We start from the raw sequence: 18983 nt of genomic DNA, 5'->3' as shown, positions 1-18983 counted from the left end.
CATCACTCAACAGCTTCATAATCTCAATTTCAAGCATTCTGCTCTGACTGATTTCTCGTAAATGGTCAGCTCAGTCCCCTCAGTGCCCATGGACTCAATTCTGCCAGGCTTTCATGTCCCTTCACCCCTTCACACTCTCACCTTTCTCCTTTCCCAGCTTAAATCTCGTGGTCAATCCCCATCAGCAGTTTCTGGAACACATCCCCATTTCTGTTGTTGCTCAACATCAATGTGGTTTCAGCCCTGCTCTGACTTCAGGTCTGAGCCTGTGCAACTGGCTGCGTCTAGAGAAAGGGTGTCCATGCTGACCAGCTCTCACAGATGTGAGCCCGTGAACCTGAAGGAAGCCTAGGGCTGCTCAGCGATCACCTGGGGTCCTCCCAGTCCATTGGTGTCCTACATGATTTTTTTTGGCTGCACCGGGTCTTTGTTGTGACACAAGGACTTTTCTAACAGTGGCACGTGGGCTTAGTTGCTCCCCAGCATATGGGATCTTAGTTCCCCGAACAGGTATCAAACCCACATACCCTGTGTTGGAAGACAGATTCTTAACCACAGGCCCACCAGGGAAGTCCCTGTCCTACACTTTCAAATTATTGTTTCTTTTCTTCTTTTCCCTTCTCAAACTTTTAACACCTCCTGCATCCTTACTCTCAGCGAATGACTCTGCTTCCCAAGTCACTGAGAACAATAAGTTGACCACAACAGAATAGAGCCCCCGAAGCTCCCAGCACTTCCCCTGACCACTGGCCAGCATCTGTCCTTGCCTCCCCAAGGGGATCCCTTCCCTTGTTCACTAGCTCCCGTCCCCTTGTTGCTCAAGAGCACTATTCAACACTAATTTCCATGATCATCAGTTTTCCCTCTCTTCTGGATTATCCCTATTCCATTCAAACACACTCTTATTTCACTAGTTAAGAAACAAAGCCAGCCAAAATCACTAAAACAGAACAAAAACATTTCCATTGATTCCAGTTCCCTTTCTAGCTACCACTGCATGTCTTTGAAACCTTTTACGACAAACTTCTCGAATTGCCTAACCTGGCTTTCTTCAGTTCCTGTTCACCTGTCCTCTTGAATGCACTCAAATAAACCAACAACCACCCACTGAAACTGCTCTCACCAAGTCGGAGGCCACCTTTTCCCACTTCACTAAGCATCTCAGCCGGCATCTTACCTGAACACTTTAGCAGCATTTGCCCTAGTTGATCACTCCCTGCTCATTGAAATGTGTCCTTCTCTCGGCTTTCACTACACCATACATTCTTCCTTTCTTTCCCCTCTCTCCAAGCAGTCTCAGCTAATTCTGGGTCCTTTGCTAATTCTTTTATCATTTCCTCTGTCTTTATATAGTTTCAGTTCTCTAATCTTCCTCTGTGTACTCTTGCTCCCTCAATCACTTCATGAAATCTTATGTTTTACAGTGCAACCCATATGCCAATGATTCTCATGTTTATTTCTCCAAGGTGGAGATTCTTTTCCCATATAAGTCATTACAGAGTATTAAGAAGAGTCCCCTGTGCTATACAGTAGGTCCTTATTATCTGTCTTATATATATATATATACTTAGTAGTACTTATATATATATTTAGTAGTATGGTTTTTTTTCCCAAAACTATAAAGTCTCCTGAAGCATTTAAAATAAAAGACATGATTAATTTTCCATTTTAGAGTGACCATTCGGGCTTCCCTCGTGGCTCAGCTGGTAAAGAATCAGCCTGTAATATGGAAGATCTGGGTTCAATCCCTGAGTTGGGAAGATCCCCTGGAGAAGGGAAAGGCTACCCACTCCAGTATTCTGGCCTGGAGAATTCCATGGACTGTATAGGCCATGGGGTCGCAAAGAGTTGGACACGACTGAGCAACTTTCACTTTCACTTTCATTCTGGTAACAGAACAGAGAGGTAAGGAATTTTGTGCAAGACTCTTGGTGCCTTGCGATGGTCCACCAGTACACCACATATACTCTGTGCCCAGAGCCAAATGCTGTGTCTGACATATTAGCAGGAATTTGATAAATACTCTGGGACACTTCATTCACTTCACTTCTGGGACAAGTTTTCCAGACAAGCTGTCTGTACCTGTTCAGACACTAGAACTACAACAGAGGCTTTCAAAAGGCTGGAGCTGCAAAAGCATAGAGACTTCTGAAATGCTAAAAAAAATCAACAAAAATGGACTTTTATACAAAATTTAAAGCAACACTAAGGAATTTAAATATTAGAAGTCAGTTGAGGAAGGACCAGATAAGTGCTGAGGGATACAATTACCAAGAATGGTGAGAGGAATTTAGAGGGTTGAATTGCCTAAATATTTTAATTTTCAAATTGGCATAGCAACCCGGGCTGAGTAAAAGAAATAGAATGGGATGCAATTTAGGGTTTGGAATGAAGTATCTCCAAAGCTTAGGACACAGGCTTAGATCTGATGCAGAAAGAAAGAGAGGGGCCCTGGGTTTCTTTCTATATTTTACAATAACCTCTGACGGGGAAGTGTGTTCTGTTTCTGAAGTATGTTAGTGAGTCATTTAGGTCTTAAAACATTTCCCGGTAAGAACAAAATGGTAAATGGTGATTAAGTCCCCAAGCCAACGAATAAAAACCTGTTTGACCTTGGCATAGTTGGAATGTACATTTGCAACAAAAAAGCAGAAAACACATCATTTCCTTACTAGCACTGAAATGAAATTTAAAACACACACACAAAAAAACAAAAACCAACACAATACTATTGAATAAGAAAAAGTTTTATTTGTATTACATGCTGGTGCTCAAGGGAAAAGCAGGAGCATGTAAAAGTATAGGAGCCCCTTCAGAAGGAGCTCACCTCCTCCCCTCCCCCTCCCCTGATTGTGACCTGTGCTTAGTGCTTGCTTAGTCCTGCCTAACTCTTTGCAACCCTTTAGACTGTAGTCCACTAGGCTCCTCTATCCTTGGGATTTTTTCAGGCAAGAATACTGGAGTGGGTTGCCATTTTGTCCTCCAGGGGATCTTTCTGACCCAGGGATCAAACCTGTGTTTCCCATGTCTCCTAGGCTGCAGGCATATTCTTTACCCACTGAGCCATCAGGGAAGCCCTACACTTAGTGACTTGCTGTCAAATAATAGAGAACGGGAAGAGAAGGAGAGGATTTTGTAGCAGAAAACCTAGAAACGTCCTGTGGCTGGGTGATCTAAGTCAACATCAGCAGAAACGTCATGGCCATAGCAGATACTCCTGATAAGATGGGAGGAGGACTTCTCTGTGGTCTTCTCCCCACCAAACCTCTGAGGTTTCCTTTCAGGAAAACATCACCCAAATCCCAGCTGAAAGGCATTCTACAAAATACCTGACCAATTCTCCCCCAAACTGTCAAGGTCATCAAAAACAAGGAAAGTGAGAAACTGCCACAGCCAAGAGCCACCTAAGGAGACTCGATAACTGAATGCGATGTAGAAAACTAGTATCTATATGATGGGTAAGCAACAAGGTCCTCCTGTATAGCACAAGGAAATATTTTCTATATCCTGGGATAAACCATAATGGAAAAGAATGTGAGAAAGAATATATGTATAACTGAGTGAGTTTGCTAGACAGCAGAAATTAACACAACATTGTAAACAAACTATGCTTCAATTAAAATAGAAATGTTTCCCATAAAAATAAATAAATGTGATATGGAATCCTGAATGGGATCCTGGAGTAGACATTAGGAATACACAAGTGTAATTGGAATAAAATCCAGACTGTGCTTAGTAGTAATACATCAGTCTTGGTTTCTTAGTTGCAATGAACATAAACTCACTAATGTAAGATGTTAATAAGAAGGAAAACTGAGAGGTACATGCAGAAACTCTCAGTGCCATCTCTAACTTTTCTGTAAATCTGAAACTATTCTAAAGTTAAGTTTATTGAAAAAATTTTAAAAAAATCACTACTTTGGGAAGATTAAGAAAATCAATAAATTTAAAAGCAAACTGTTCAATAAAAAGAGGGAAAAGGGGGGTATAAAAATACCCCTATCAGGTGTGAAAGGGGGGCATCACTTCAACTTCAGTGTTTACAGACATTAAAAGGATAATAATACATGCAACTACATATGGCCCAGCAATTATCTTCTGGGTATTTGTCCCAGAGAAGCAAAAATTTATCTTCACACAAAAAGGAATCTTCATGGAATCTTCATTCATAATAGCCCCAAACTGGAAACAATCCAGACATCTTTCAATAGGTACATGGCTAACCAAACCAGGGCATTTCCACATAGTGGAATGCCTGTCAGCAATTAAAAGACATAAACTAATAACATGGGGAACAACTTGGGTGAATCTCCAGAGAATTACTGTTGAGTGGAAAAAAAAAATCCCAAGAGAATGCATGCTATGGGATTTTTCTTTACACAACATTTTTCAAATGATCACATTTAAAAATGGAGGTGAGAAGAGTAGTTGCCAGGGGTTAAGGATGGTGGTGGCTGGAAAAGACCCTTTGGTGTTGAAACTGTTCTGTATCTTGACCATGGAGGTGGCTACATGAACCCACCCAGGTGATAAACGTCACAGAGCTGTGCACCTGATGTGGATGGTGAGGGGTGATATGGACAACTTTATGCCAATATGCTTAACAACTTAGAACAGCAAATGAGAGCCTTATAAAAATATTGCGGGAGACCCTCCCACATTCAAGAACATTAGAAGCCAAAGGCAAGGGTTCTTTATTCTAATTTTATTTCAAAACTTGGAGTCTTCCTTCTCCTTGATGCAGATACATCACTGATGTTTTTAGATTTAGGGCTTCAGGGATGTAGAGGCTAATAGGGTTCATGTAAGACAAGGGAGAGGAAATAAGGAAGAAGGGAGGCAAACTTTTGGTGAGAGATCAGCTGGAATTTGGAAAGGGCGAAGGAGGAGGAGAAGTAGAAAGAACAAAAATGTCCTAATAAAGAGATCAACTTACAGACTTCACAAAAGGTCAGCCCCTCGTGGCACAACCAGTCCAGGCCAAGCTTGGTACGGAGGGTGAGACAAACACAGCGGAACCTCAGCAAAGGCTGCACCCGCCGCTCCAGGGCAGATGCAGGCTGAGACACCTTTGCAAGCTGAAACAATGGTACCAGGTGGCAGTGTGTGCAGGTGCCTTCAGGGCAGGGCATAGGAGACTCTGGTGGGGAACACAGCAAAGCGCAGGTGTCCAGGGGACTGACCCCACAGCTCGGGTGTGCTGGCAGGGAACAGAGGCCAGCCTGGTGAGAAGGCTGGGGCTGAAGGTGCAGTGGCAGGCAGCACACCTCTCATGTGAACAGGATCCTCTGTGAGCCATGCCTTTTGAGAGACTCCCCCTAAGCGGTAGTGGCTTGGATAGCATCCCCTCAGAATTAGTATCCACTTGGAATCTTGGAATATGACCTTATTTGGAAATAGGGTCTTTGTAGGTGTCTTTAAGTGGAGAAGGCAATGGCACCCCACTGCAGTACTCTTGCCTGGAAAACCCCATGGACGGAGGAGCCTGGTAGGCTGCAGTCCATGGGGTCGCTAAGAGTTGGACACGACTGAGTGACTTCACGTTCACTTTTCACTCTCATGCATCAGAGAAGGCAATGGCACCCTACTCCAGTGTTCTTGCCTGGAAAATCCCAGGGATGGGGGAGCCTGGTGGGCTGCTGTCTGTGGGGTCGCATAGAGTTGGACACGACTGAAGCGAGTTAGCAGCAGCAGCAGGTGTCTTTAAGACTGGGATTAAATCACCCTGGATTAAGGCAGATGCTCAATCAAATGAGAACTGGATTGAGAATCCTCTCAAGGAAGGAAAGGAGGCATAGAGGAGAGGGTCATGTGAGAGCAAAGGCGGAGGAGAGTGACATGGCCACAAGCCAACGAGTGCAGGAGCCACTAGAAAATGGAAGAGGCAAGCAAACCTGCCTCCCCTAAATCTTCCGAGGAGGCACAGCCCTGCCAACACTGTGATTTCAGGCTTCTGTCCTCAGAACTATAAGAGATTTAATTTTCTGTTATCTTAAGCCAATCAGTTTGTAGTAAATTGTTACCACAGCCTTCAGGAAGCAATATACACAGTTACCAGAACATTGCAGGGAGGTCGTAAGGATGCAATCATCTGACTACCTGTCCATTTGGACTCATTGTGCATTTGTTTCCATTTTACCATTTAGGTACAATTCTTCTGTGTATTCTTGCCACCTCTTCTTAATATCTTCTGCTTCTGTTAAATCCATACCATTTCTATCCTTTATTGAGCCCATCTTTGCATGAAAATTTCCCTTGGTTATCCCTAATTTTCTTGAAGAGATCTCTAGACTTTCCCATTCTATTGTTTTCCTCTATTTCTTTGCACTGATCAACAAGGAAGGCTTTCTTATCTCTCCTTGCTATTCTTTGGAACTCTGCATTCAATTGGGTATATCTTTCCTTTTCTCTTTTGCTTTTGGCTTCTCTTCTTTTCACAGCTATTTGTAAGGCCTCCTCAGACAGCCATTTTTCTTTCTTGCATTTATTTTTCTTGGGGGTGATCTTGCTCCTTATCTCCTGTACAATGTTGCAAACCTCCATCCATAGTTCATCAGGCACTCTGTCTATCAGATCTAGTCCCTTAAATCTATTTCTCACTTCCACTGTATAATCATTAGGGATTTGACTTAGGTCATAGCTGAATGGTCTAGTGGTTTTCCCTACTTTCTTCAATTTAAGTCTGAATTTGGCAATAAGGAGTTCATGATCTGAGCCACAGTCTGCTCCCAGTCTTATTTTTTCTGACTGTATAGGGCTTCTCCATCTTTGGCAGCAAAGAATATAATCAATCTGATTTTGGTATTGACCATCTGGTGATGTCCATGTATAGAGTCTTCTCTTGTGTTGTTGGAAGAGGATGTTTGCTATGACCAGTGCATTCTCTTGGCAGAACTCTATTAGCCTTTGCCCTGCTTCATTCTGTACTCCAAGGCCAAATTTGCCTGTTACTCCAGGTGTTTCTTGATTTCCTACTTTTGCATTCCAGTCCCGTATAATGAAGAGGACATCTTTTTTGGGTGTTAGTTATAGAAGGTCTAGAAGCAGAAGATATTAAGAAGATGTGACTAGAATACACAGAAAAACTATACAATAAAAGATCTTCACAACCCAGATAATCACAATGGTGTGATCACTCACCTAGAGCCAGACATCCTGGAATGTGAAGTCAAGTGGGCCTTAGGAAGCATGACTAAGAACAAAGCTAGTGGAGGTGATGGAATTCCAGTTGAGCTATTTCAAATCCTAAAAGATGATGCTGTGAAAGTGCTGCACTCAAAATGCCAGCAAATTTGGAAAACTCAGCAGTGGCCACAGGACTGGAAAAGGTCAGTTTTCATTCCAATCCCAAAGAAATGCAATGCCAAAGAATATTCAAACTACTGCACAGTTTCACTTATCTCCCATGCTAGCAAAGTAGTACTCAAAACTCTCCAAGCCAGGCTTCACCAATATGTGAACAGTGAACTTCCAGATGTTCAAGCTGGTTTTAGAAAAGGCAGGGGAAACAAATCAAATTGCCAACATCTGCTGGATCATGGAAAAAGCAAGAGAGTTCCAGAAAAACATCTATTTCTGCCTTATTGACTATGCCAAAACCTTTGACTGTGTGGATCACAATAAACTGTGGAAAATTCTGAAAGAGATGGGAATATCAGACCACCTGACCTGCCTCTTGAGAAATCTGTACGCAGGTCAGGAAGCAATAGTTAGAACTGGACACGGAACAACAGGCTGGTTCCAAATAGGAAAAAGAGTATGTCAAGGCTATATATTGTCACCCTACTTATTTAACTTATACGCAGAGTACATCATGAGAAATGCTGGACTGGATGAAGCACAAGCTGGAATCAAGATTGCTGGGAGAAATAGCAATAACCTTGATATGAAGATGACACCACCCTCATGGCAGGAGGTGAAGAAGAACTAAAGAGCCTCTTGATGAAAGTGAAAGAGGAGAGTGAAAAAGTTGGCTAAAGCTCAACATTCAGAAAACGGAGATCATGGCATCTGGTCCCATCACTTCATGGCAAATAGATGGAGAATGAGTGGAAGCAGTGGCAGACTTTATTTTCTTGGACTCCAAAATCACTGCAGATGGTGACTGCAGTCATGAAATAAAAAGACACTTACTCCTTGCAAGAAAAGTTATGACCAATCTAGATAGCATGTTAAAAAGAAGAGACATAACTTTGTCAACAAAGGTCCATCTAGTCAAGGCTATGGTTTTTCTAGTAGTCATGTATGGATGTAAGAGTTTGACTATAAAGAAAGTTGAGCGCTGAAGAATTGAGGCTTTTGAACTGCGGTGTTGAAAAAGGCTCTTGAGAGCCCCTTGGATTGCAAGGAGATCCAACCAGTCCATCCTAAGGAGATCAGTCCTGAGTGTTCATTGGAAGGACTGATGCTGAAGCTGAAACTCCCAATACTTTGGCCACCTGATGTGAAGAACTGACTCTCTGGAAGATACCCTGATGCTGGGAAAGATTGAGGGCAGGAGGAGAAGGGGACGGCAGAGGATGAGATGGCTGGATGCCATCACCAATTCAATGGACATGAGTTTGAGTGAACCCTGGGAGTTGGTAATGGACAGGGAGCCCTGGCATGCTGTAGTCCACGGGGTTGTAAAGAGTTGGACATGACTGAGCGACTGAACTGAACTACTATTTAAGTGATGCATCAGAAACTGGAATTCACATTTTGCTGCTTCTATTTACTGCCCCCACACCATTGTTTCTTTGGTGTACTTTTGGCCAAACATATTTTGGCATGTTTGCAGAGGAAAGGAAAAGCCAAGTTGGAAAAAAGAAGGAAGAAAAACATGAAAGATCAAAAGGAAACTATTGCTTTAATAAAAGGAGGGATGCTGGTGGGTGTGTGTATGCGGTGTGCATATGCATCTGTATGCTGCACTTTTATACCACTGTGCCCAAAGCATAGGTCATACAGACAAACTGGAAATAAATTGATTTTCTTGTTACATAGCTTTATAGATGAAAGATATACTTTCGGAGTCAGATTATATTATTATTATATATATAATGTTATTACTATAATAATATAGTAGCCTTATTTTATGTAATAATAAGCTTTCCAATCTGTTTTCCAGGTCTTTTAACATTAGAAAAATGTTTTTATATGTAGTAATTCTTACTTATATTTTATCAAATGGTAAGAAATCACATTCTTACTGGAAGTAATTTTTTATAAAAAAGTAACATATAATAGAGTTTGATGATCAACTAAACAGAAGAATTATAGTACTTCTTTAGTACATTTATAGACTTTGTTCATATGATTTTATGAATATAGGACTGGCATGCTGCAGTCCGTGGGGTCACAAAGAGGTGGACATGACTGAGTGACTGACCTGATATGATTTTAATATGCTTTCTCTCTTCTCTCTCTCTGCCTTTCTGTTTTTTTCTTTGTGCACCTTCACATAATCCAGTGTCACGATTGCAATGCTGTTTACCTGATTCAGTAGGAGTAATACTTTGTTTGGAAGTTTTGTCTTCTAATTTTCCCAGATACCAGGTAAAATTATCGCTGAACTCCAACAATATTTTCTTTTGTAGAGAAGTTCTTAAAACACAAACGTAATAGGAAATTAATAGCATTATTTTACAATAAATGAGTGTGTTTAATAATAGCACAAAAGTGCAATTTTAATAAAGAAGCAAAAATCATTGTTTTTTAATGAGGATATTGGCTTTGAAATAAGCCAGTAGGTTGACTTTATCTCTGATTTATGATTAAGCAAAACTACAGATCAGTTGATTCCAAGTTCAACGAAATCATCTCCTTAAGATTCTTTTTTATGGTGTTTGAGGTCTGTCACTGTTCTGCGTTGTTCTGAAAATACGGAAGCTTAACTTTCCTAATCAAGAGATGGGGTAATAAGACTGAAATGTCTGTATCAGGAGCCAGGAAAGCTGAGTGCTAAGTGCAGTGTATTTCAGGATCCTCCTGTCTGTGCTTATGGTATTTGAGGCTCCTGGTTAATAGAGAAAAATGGATGTGTGTTCCTGGGTTCCATCCCTAGTTGGAAAGATCCCCTGGAGAAGGCAATGGCAGATCACTCCAATATGCTTGCCTGGACAAGTCCATGGACAGAGGAGCCTGGTGGGCTACAGTCTGTGGGGTCTCAAAGAGTCAGACATGACTAAGTGGCTGACACCTTTACTTTCACTTTCTGGCTCACAGACCATAGGAAAATACTGTGATGTGATTCTTCTAGCCAGCATTACCAGGACAAGATTTAGATGGTCTTCAACCTCACTTATATAAAGAATCTGACTGCAGTGGAGGAGACCTGGGTTCGATCCCTGTGTCCGATCCCTGGGTCAGGAAGATTCCCTGGAGAAGGAAATGGCAAACCAGTCCAGTATCCTTGCCTGGAAAATCCCATGGACAGAGGAGCCTGGTGGACTGCAGTCCATGGGATCACAAAGAGTCAGACGTGACTGAACAACTAACACTTTCAACTTCACTCAAGCCAGTATTTTGGCCCCAGCTTATATACCAAGAAGACATTCTCCAACAGTATTTCCAAATCTTTCCTCAGTTTCCTCTTTCTTTGCGCTCTCTGCAGGGGCCCCTCCCATCACCACATCTCAGCACCAGCTGCTGGGGCACTCTCAGGAGGATCACAAGTGTAACTTGGACTGCCGTGTCTGCTTCGGATGCCTCATCCCACAGTTTCCTGGGTTCTCATCACCACACACCAGAGCTTGGTTAGGCTGGCAGTGGATCTGGGCCCATTTCACACTTCAGAACCAAGAGAAGTTCCACAAGACATCTCACCCCTTGAGCCCCATGATGGTGAGTCATGTCTGACTCTACAACCCCATGGACTGTAGCCCATTAGGCTCCTCTGTCCATGAAATTTTCCAGGCAAGAATACTGCCTCAGAACCCAAGCATGTACAAGTGAAGGCACGGTGACTTACGACAAAGGGGATACGGGTTATCAACAGTTGGTCCTATTTCATAAAGGAAATTCCGGAAAATGAAAGACTGATATGCCCAGGAATAAAGAGCAGAGAGAATACGTAGTAACCAAAGCACTTGTCAGCTCCACATCACAAAGCTAAGCTCTCTGTACTAGTCCCTCTGCCACCTGATAGCCGGTTCACTCAGACATGCCCTCTAGCCTGTGGGGCTTTGCTTATGTGACCATCATGAAGGTGCGGTTTGTGTTCTGTGGATTCCATGCTTCCTACTCACAGCACCTACTCCAGGGGATTAGGTGCAGTAGATCTGCCTTCCAGTGTCTATTATTTCTAGAGACAGGCCTCTTTCTTATTGACAATGAGAAGATCACAAGGACCAAGAATGGTGTGTACTGTTAAAATCAATTACTTCATTAATTCAGCAAACTTTGGTCGAACACCGTCTAAGGGTCTGAAAGAGCGATCCATGTATTGATCAGCAGAAAGTGAGCACAGCGGTGGCAAACGTGAGCTTGGACTTTGGGGTCTGCTTGGTCGTGACTTCATGCTGGACTGGACTCTTGGTGCCTCTCCTTGGGAATGTTGCTTCTCTGAACAACATTCTTGAACATCAGTTCCCTCACCTGAAAAGAAATTGGAGCTATTACATCTTCTTTAGGTGATGGCTGTGAAACTGCTGTAAAAATTAGCCACAGGATCAACAGTTTTGGACAATAACTTGATTTATGTATTTATAATTGTCTATAATTGTCTATTTATATTGTCTATAAATACAATAAACCTGGCACTGATTAGAGGGAGATGAAGGTAGAGAAGATGTGAGTGATTCTTTCAAAAAGTCTGGTGTGGCAAATAGATACATATATTAGTGGTTCTGTATGAAAAGTATCTTCGGAGAAGGCAATGGCACCCCATTCCAGTACTCTTGCCTGGAAAATCCCATGGACGGAGGAGCCTGGTGGGCTATAGTTCATGGGGTTGCTAAGAGTCAGATACGACTGAGTGACTTCCCTTTCACTTTTCACTTTCATGCATTGGAGAAGGAAATGGCAACCCACTCCAGTGCTCTTGCCTGGAGAATCCCAGGGACGGGGGAGCCTGGTGGGCTGCCATTTATGGGGTCGCACAGAGTCAGATACGACTGAAGCCACTTAGCAGCAGTAGCAGCATGAAAAGTATCTTAGCAATATGGGCGCAATAGAATAAGGATTCAAAGTTTCATATAATTAACCCTCTGGAATCAGGATGACCTTGTAGAGGACATGGTATTTGATGAGGAGCCCCAGCAGTCTAGCAGGGATTCATCAGGCAAGCAGAGTGAGGAATGCATTCAGCACAGAGCAAAAAGGATATGAGAAGAGAGAGGCATGAAACAGTTGGGCATGTTTGCTGAACTATGTGTTTCACAGTTACTTCACAAGAAGAGAGGCATATAGGGACAGAAGAATCTTCAAAACCATGAGTCCAAATGGCATATACTCAAGATGGCTGGTGAAGAGTGGGTCTATTGAAATCTTGCTATTGTTTAGTCAACAGAAATTTTCCTGTTCATGAGATTCTCCAGGTAAGAATACTGGAGTGGATTGCCATTCCCGTCTCCAAGGGATCTTCCTGACCCAGGAATTGAACCCACGTCTCCTGCATTGCAGGCAGATTCTTTACCATCTAGGCCATCAGGGCAGTCCCATTAAAAACTGGGAGTAATTGAAAAATCCATTGGCCTTGCATTTCAGCTTAACTTCTTCATAAATTAAATGTAGATTTAAATTCTTTTTAATGTTTCTAATAAAGAGATATAATTAAACATAATTAAAATGGGCAATGCTGGAGCAATTCTTTTTTTTTCTCACACTGCACTTTTCAAACAAACAAACAAACAAATAAAACCAAACACTCAAATAAACAAAACCACCCAGACACACTCGGCCAGGACTATAATAGGTATTTAATGTTTCTCCAGCTTGCAAAATGCTTGGGTGTATGTTACAGATAAATCATGGAAATATAATAAAACACTAGTCAGGAAGAATGAAAAGGTGATCATCTTTTACATAAACAGTCTCAGGAGAATTTGAATTCAGCTGAATTAAACTGAATCATGACAGTTTTTAAAAGGTGTTAATAAGCAGACATTGGTTAGTAAAACATCCACCGAAATATATAGATATTATCTGGACAATGGGAAAATGCTAAGGAATCACATAGCTATATTGGAAATGTACAGAGATTAATGTGAATAATTAAATTAAATAACATAAAAAGCTTACCAAACAATCTCTCTGCCCGATGCAGTTTTTATTTTCTAAACTTAAAAGGTTAGATTCCATTCTCTGATTCATACATAACAAGAACAAAGAGAATTGTGGTCTCGCATGAAATAAATCTCAGAAAGCAGATTCCAGTGAGAAATCTGGTCCAGGTACGCTTGATGAAGGCTGTGTGGACTGTCCAACCATTATAACCTCCCAAGAACTTGAAAGCCCTGGGGTTAATTACTGAACAAATGTCACAACTCGTATTCAATTCAAGTACGTTTCTGAAGAGGCAAGTTATAAACCACACCACGTGCTTCACTCACAGATGGTCTGGTTCTGGTTGAGCCCTGCTGTCATGGAGTCCAAGGGCATGAAGGTCAGTTTGACTTTGTTCTTCAAAAGGTAGGATTAGGTTTTCCGCTTTTCAGAACTTGAGGAAGTCAACTGATTTCTCTGAATGAAGCCAAGGGAACATCTACAGCTTTTTTACAGGTGGCAAATCCAGCATGAAGTTATGGTCAAGAGAACCTCAAAGCCCAGGCTCACTTAAGGCATCACTGTGCTCACTTCCTGCAGATCAATACACAGATTACCATTTCGGACACTTAGACGGTGTTCAACCAAAGTTTGTCAGATTAACGAAATAATCAGTTTTGACAATTCACACCACTTTTTGTCCTTGTGATCTGATCCTGGTCAGTAAGAAAGATGCCTGTCTTTTGAGTGTAGGTAAAGGAGCAGGCTGGGCTTCCCAGGTGGCTCAGTGATAAAGAGTCTGCCTGCCAATGCAAGGGACCTGGGTTGGAACTTGGAAGGTACTCTCCTTTCTGAAAGGTTATGATCCCCAAGGACAATCTCTAAAATTAAAGAGCAAATTTGCCACCCTTACAACTTGGTCATATTTGAGTGGGTTTTAAGGTGAAAACACATTTCACACGTTATTGACCGATAATGAATATGGACACACTGATCAATCAGGCAGATGTGGTAGAGGAAAGAATCCACACAGTTGCTGATGGAAAGTATTCTTTATTAGTAACGGAAAACAGATAGACTAAGCAGGGCTTATTTACACATGAAAATCAGATCCAGTATCGAAGAGAATTAATATGACACACAGTTAATGAAAGACATTAATTAAACAGAGCACATAACAGGTCACAACAAAGAGGTTTAGTATAATGAACACTGATACTAAGTAACCAGATTATACTCCAGCAACTGGAGTTAAAATCCATTCCCGGCCCTACTGTGTAACACAAAGGGAAATTATATGAAGAGCTATTATCATGTTATGATTTTTCTACTCAGATCCTCTCAGTTGTTCTGTTGCTAAGTTGTATCCGACTCTTTGTGACCCCCATGGACTGCAGCTCGCTTCCCTTTCCTTCACTATCTTCCTGAGTTTGCTCAAATTCACATCTACTGAGTCAGTGTTGCCATCCAACCATCTCATCCTCTGCCGCCCCCTTCTCCTGCTGCCCTGAATCTTTCCCAGCATCAGGTTCTTTTCCAATAAGTCAGCTCTTGGCATCAGGTGGCCAAAGTACTGGAGCGTCAGCTTCAGCATCAGTTATTCCAATGAATATTCGGGATTGATTTCCTTTAGGATTGACCGGTTGGATCTCCTTGTAGTAAAGGGACTCTCAAGAGTCTTCTCAGTCCTCTTAGACAGCACTTGAATTATTAGGATGCAGAGAAAGATCAATTTCCAGGAAGACCCTGTGGTTTTCTGTTGGGGAGAAAGCTTACAGCCTATGGGAGATGGTCAGTCAATAATCAATCCTGAGTCTGATTTTTAAGACCTAAAGTTTTCATCTCAAATTTGGAATTAGTGTTATCACAGCATATAAACTTTATATTTGGCAAATGACGGTTGTGAAAACAGGATGGGTCAGGACAAATATTTGGTCTCTAGGGAAAAATCAAGAGAGCTTAGGCAAGAGCTGGGTCTGCATCTGATATTTGAAAGTTCAGGTTTATTTTTCTAGTTAATTTCTCCAACCTCTACACTTTTATTTCTGATCACAGCAAGAGGCAGATGCCAAATCTTCTGAGAGAGGCTGTTCACAGGGTATTTCTAGCCTGTCTGAAAATAGGAAGTGCTAGAAATTTCATAGGAAAGTCAGTTCTTGTTAGCTTTCTGATTCAATTTTTACAGACCAAACTAACTTGGATAATTAAAGCCTGGGAAAAACAATAAAATCGTAATAATTAACAAAGGTAGTGACAACCTATTTGAGTGGAGTATAACGGAAGACCACTGGACTTTACATCAGGAAACAGGAATTATTCAAGATGAGGAGGTTGAACTATGTCAGCAATTCATATATTGTACTTAACTGTGTAATAATTTCTTCAGAATAAGTGTATTGAGGATTGTTGTTGCTGTCAGTCGCTAAGTTGTGTCCAGCTCTGCGACCTCATGGACTGCAGCATGTCAGACTTCCCTGTCCTTAACCATCTCCTGGTGCTTGCTCAAACTCATGTCCATTGAGTCAGTGATGCCATCCAACCATCTCGTCCTCTGTCGCCCCCCTTCTCCTTTTGCCTTCAATCTTTCCCAGCATTAGAGTCTTTTCCAGTGATCCAGTTCTTTGCATCAGGTGGCCAATGTATTGGAGCTTCAGCTTCAGCATCAGTCCTTTCAATGAATATTCAGGGTTGATTTCCTTTAGGATTGACTGGCTTGATCTCCTTGCTATCCAAGGGACTCCCAACAGTGTTCCCAAGCACCACAGTTTGAAAATAATAAAGGTAAAAATAGAGTTGCTCTTTTGGAAGAGAGGGAAGCTGTCACATTGTACATGTTCAGTAAATAGTATCAATATTTGTTACTGATTCTCAAAGTCCTTCAAGAGGCAGATGATGAACTCCACAGAGCATTTGGCTAAGTTACTTTTGAAATTTTGAATAAAGAGAGTCAAGGCCTCTTCGACATAGAAAATTCCAAAGAAAAAGTGAGAGGACCCTGAGAAGACCACTACCAATAGGAAGTAGCCATGTGGCTCTTTCTTAGACATCTGGAAGGCTGCATTCATTAGTGTGCTTTGGCTGCAGAAACAGAAAGCATGACTCAAATTGGTTTGAGCAAAACTGGAGATCTATTGATTCAAGTAAATAAATGATAGTCAATCTGGTTCAGGAGAGGCTCCAGCCAGGGATTTCCAAGTCGTTCAGCTGTGGCTTCCTCTGTGTGTGGTCATCAGCTCTAGGCCACTTACTTCCCTCCTGGAGGCATCCTAGCTGTAGAAGTTCAGATCTCAAATCCACAGCATGCTACCCAGAGAAAGAAACAGTTTATCTTCTGGTCACCCCCAAAGAAGAGAGAGGCAACTTTTGTTCCAGAGGCAACCTCAGTTAAGTATCTCAATTTATTGGCTCAAAATGCAACATGTGTTCATTCATAACAAATTCCAGAAGGATGGGTCCCATTTACCAAGCTAAGTCAAGGCTCACTTTTCAGTGGGGCACTCGGGCAATCCTGTGCCAGGCACACAGCTGGGAATTTATGAAAAGGGAAGGAGGGAAGGCTTTCCAATTAATGTGCATTTCAGCTATGATGGTAATTAATTTAATGCATTGCTATGACTCTCCAGTAGCCCTAGTAAAAAATTCTTTAGAGAAAAAGAGCATGTCCACATATTGTCATTATCTCTCATATCATCTCATATAAAGTCACAAAAACAATCAGCTATCAGATGGAAGGACAGGTCTTAGTTCAAAGGGCAGAGTCTGAGCTAGGTGGAGCATATCAAAAATATCAGTGCACAGTGACAGCAGGCTCACAGTTCAAGTCATTTGTTCTTTTTTTTCCTTGAAGGAAACTTTTATTTTTATATTAACAAATGTACTTACTTTAATATATAAATTCTCAAGCAAAATATATTAGAAAATAAGTAGTAAGATACTTACCTCTAGATTTGTGAATTCAGTGCCATACATGTGACATATTGTTTTTTTAACTAATTTTTATTGGAGTATCAGTTCATTTCAGTTCAGTTCAGTCGCTCAGTCATGTCCGACTCTTTGCAACCCTATGAATCACAGCATGCCAGACCTCCCTGTCCATCACCAACTCCCGGAGTTCACTCAGACTCACGTCCATCGAGTCGGTGATGTCATGCAGCCATCTCATCCTCTGTCGTCCCCTTCTCCTCTTGCCCCCAATCCCTCCCAGCATCAGAGTCCTTTCCAATGAGTCAACTCTTTGCATGAAGTGGCCAGAGTACTGGAATCTCAGCTTTAGCATCATTCCTTCCAAAGAAATCCCAAGGTTGATCTCCTTCAGAATGGACTGGTTGGATCTCCTTGCAGTCCAAGGGCCTCTCAAGAGTCTTCTCCAACACCACAGTTCAAAAGCATCAATTCTTCAGCATTCAGCCTTCTTCACAGTCCAACTCTCCCATCCATACATGACTACTGGAAAAACCATAGCCATAACTAGACGGACCTTAGTTGGCAAAGTAATATCTCTGCTTTTCAATATGCTTTATAATTCTGTGTTAGTATCTACTGTATTTATTAACACATGGTTCTAGCAAAGTACTTAACATCACTGTGAATGGATTACATATTAAAGAGTCTAAAAGTCCACAAAGAAATTAATATATTGTTTTGACATTCTTCATAAATTATCATGGTCTCCTTATAATTTCCCTAGGGCTTCCCTGATAGCTCAGTTGGTAAAGAATCTGCCTCCAGTGTGGGAAACCTGGGTTCAATCCCTGGGTTGGGAAGATCCCCTGGAGAAGGGAAAGGTTACCCATTCCAATATTCTGACCTGGAGAATTCCATGGACTGTATAGTTCATGGGGTCTGGAAGAGTTGGACACAACTGAGTGACTTTCACTTTCACTATAATTTCTCATAAAAAGATCTGGGAAATCAAATTAGCATTTATTTGAACAAAGAGAAGTGCATGGATTATAAATGTTGGGAAAAAAATAAATAAAAGCAAGTTCACTGGTAAAACTTTGTAACAAGAAGTCAATTGCTATCACTGTTGGCCAACCACTTGTGTGCAGGAAGGGAGAAAACACACTTGCCTTAGTAACATAAGGCCAATATAAGTCTGAGAGCCAGTTAGCAAATACCAGTTTCTCTGACCACATGATGGGACGATCTGACTTACTGGGAAAGACCCAGATTCTGGGAAAGATTGAGGGCAGGAGAAGGGGGCAAGAGAGGATGAGATAGTTGGATGACATCATTGACTCAACGGACATGAGTTTGAGCAAATTCCAGTAGAAAGTGGAAGACAGGGAAGCCTGGTGTGCTGCAGTCCATAGTGTTGCAAAGAGTCAGACACATATTAGTGACTAAACAACAAAATTGTAAGGACTCACCACCCCCTCTCCCACTCTTCATCTGAAACTCAGCTGCCTGGCTTACACTCTGCACCTGAACTAATTGCAGTTTCGAATTTCCATCCTGAAGTTGGACAAAATAATTGATTGCCATCAAAGACTTTCCCCAAACTACATGTGTGCAGTGATACTCAATTAAAATCTACTTTTTGCTCCCAGTTTTATTTAGGTGCCATGAGGAAATAGAAGGGAAAGATTTGGGATTTTGTGAACAACTTTTTTTTCACAGATATTGTTTTTTTGGTATGAACTTCTGCTGCAAGAATAAATAGCTGGCTCTTTTAAGATACCACTAGGACCATAAGAATCTGAGCAGCCCCCAGAAGCGAGAAAAAGAAAGGGAATGAATTTTTCCCTAAAACTTCCAAAAGGAATGCAGCCCTGTCAACACCTTGATTTTGGACT

This window comes from Ovis canadensis, chromosome 9 (genome assembly GCF_042477335.2).
Source record: "Ovis canadensis isolate MfBH-ARS-UI-01 breed Bighorn chromosome 9, ARS-UI_OviCan_v2, whole genome shotgun sequence".
In the NCBI taxonomy this organism is placed as follows: Eukaryota; Metazoa; Chordata; class Mammalia; order Artiodactyla; family Bovidae; genus Ovis; species Ovis canadensis.
This window is presented reverse-complemented; position numbering follows the sequence as displayed.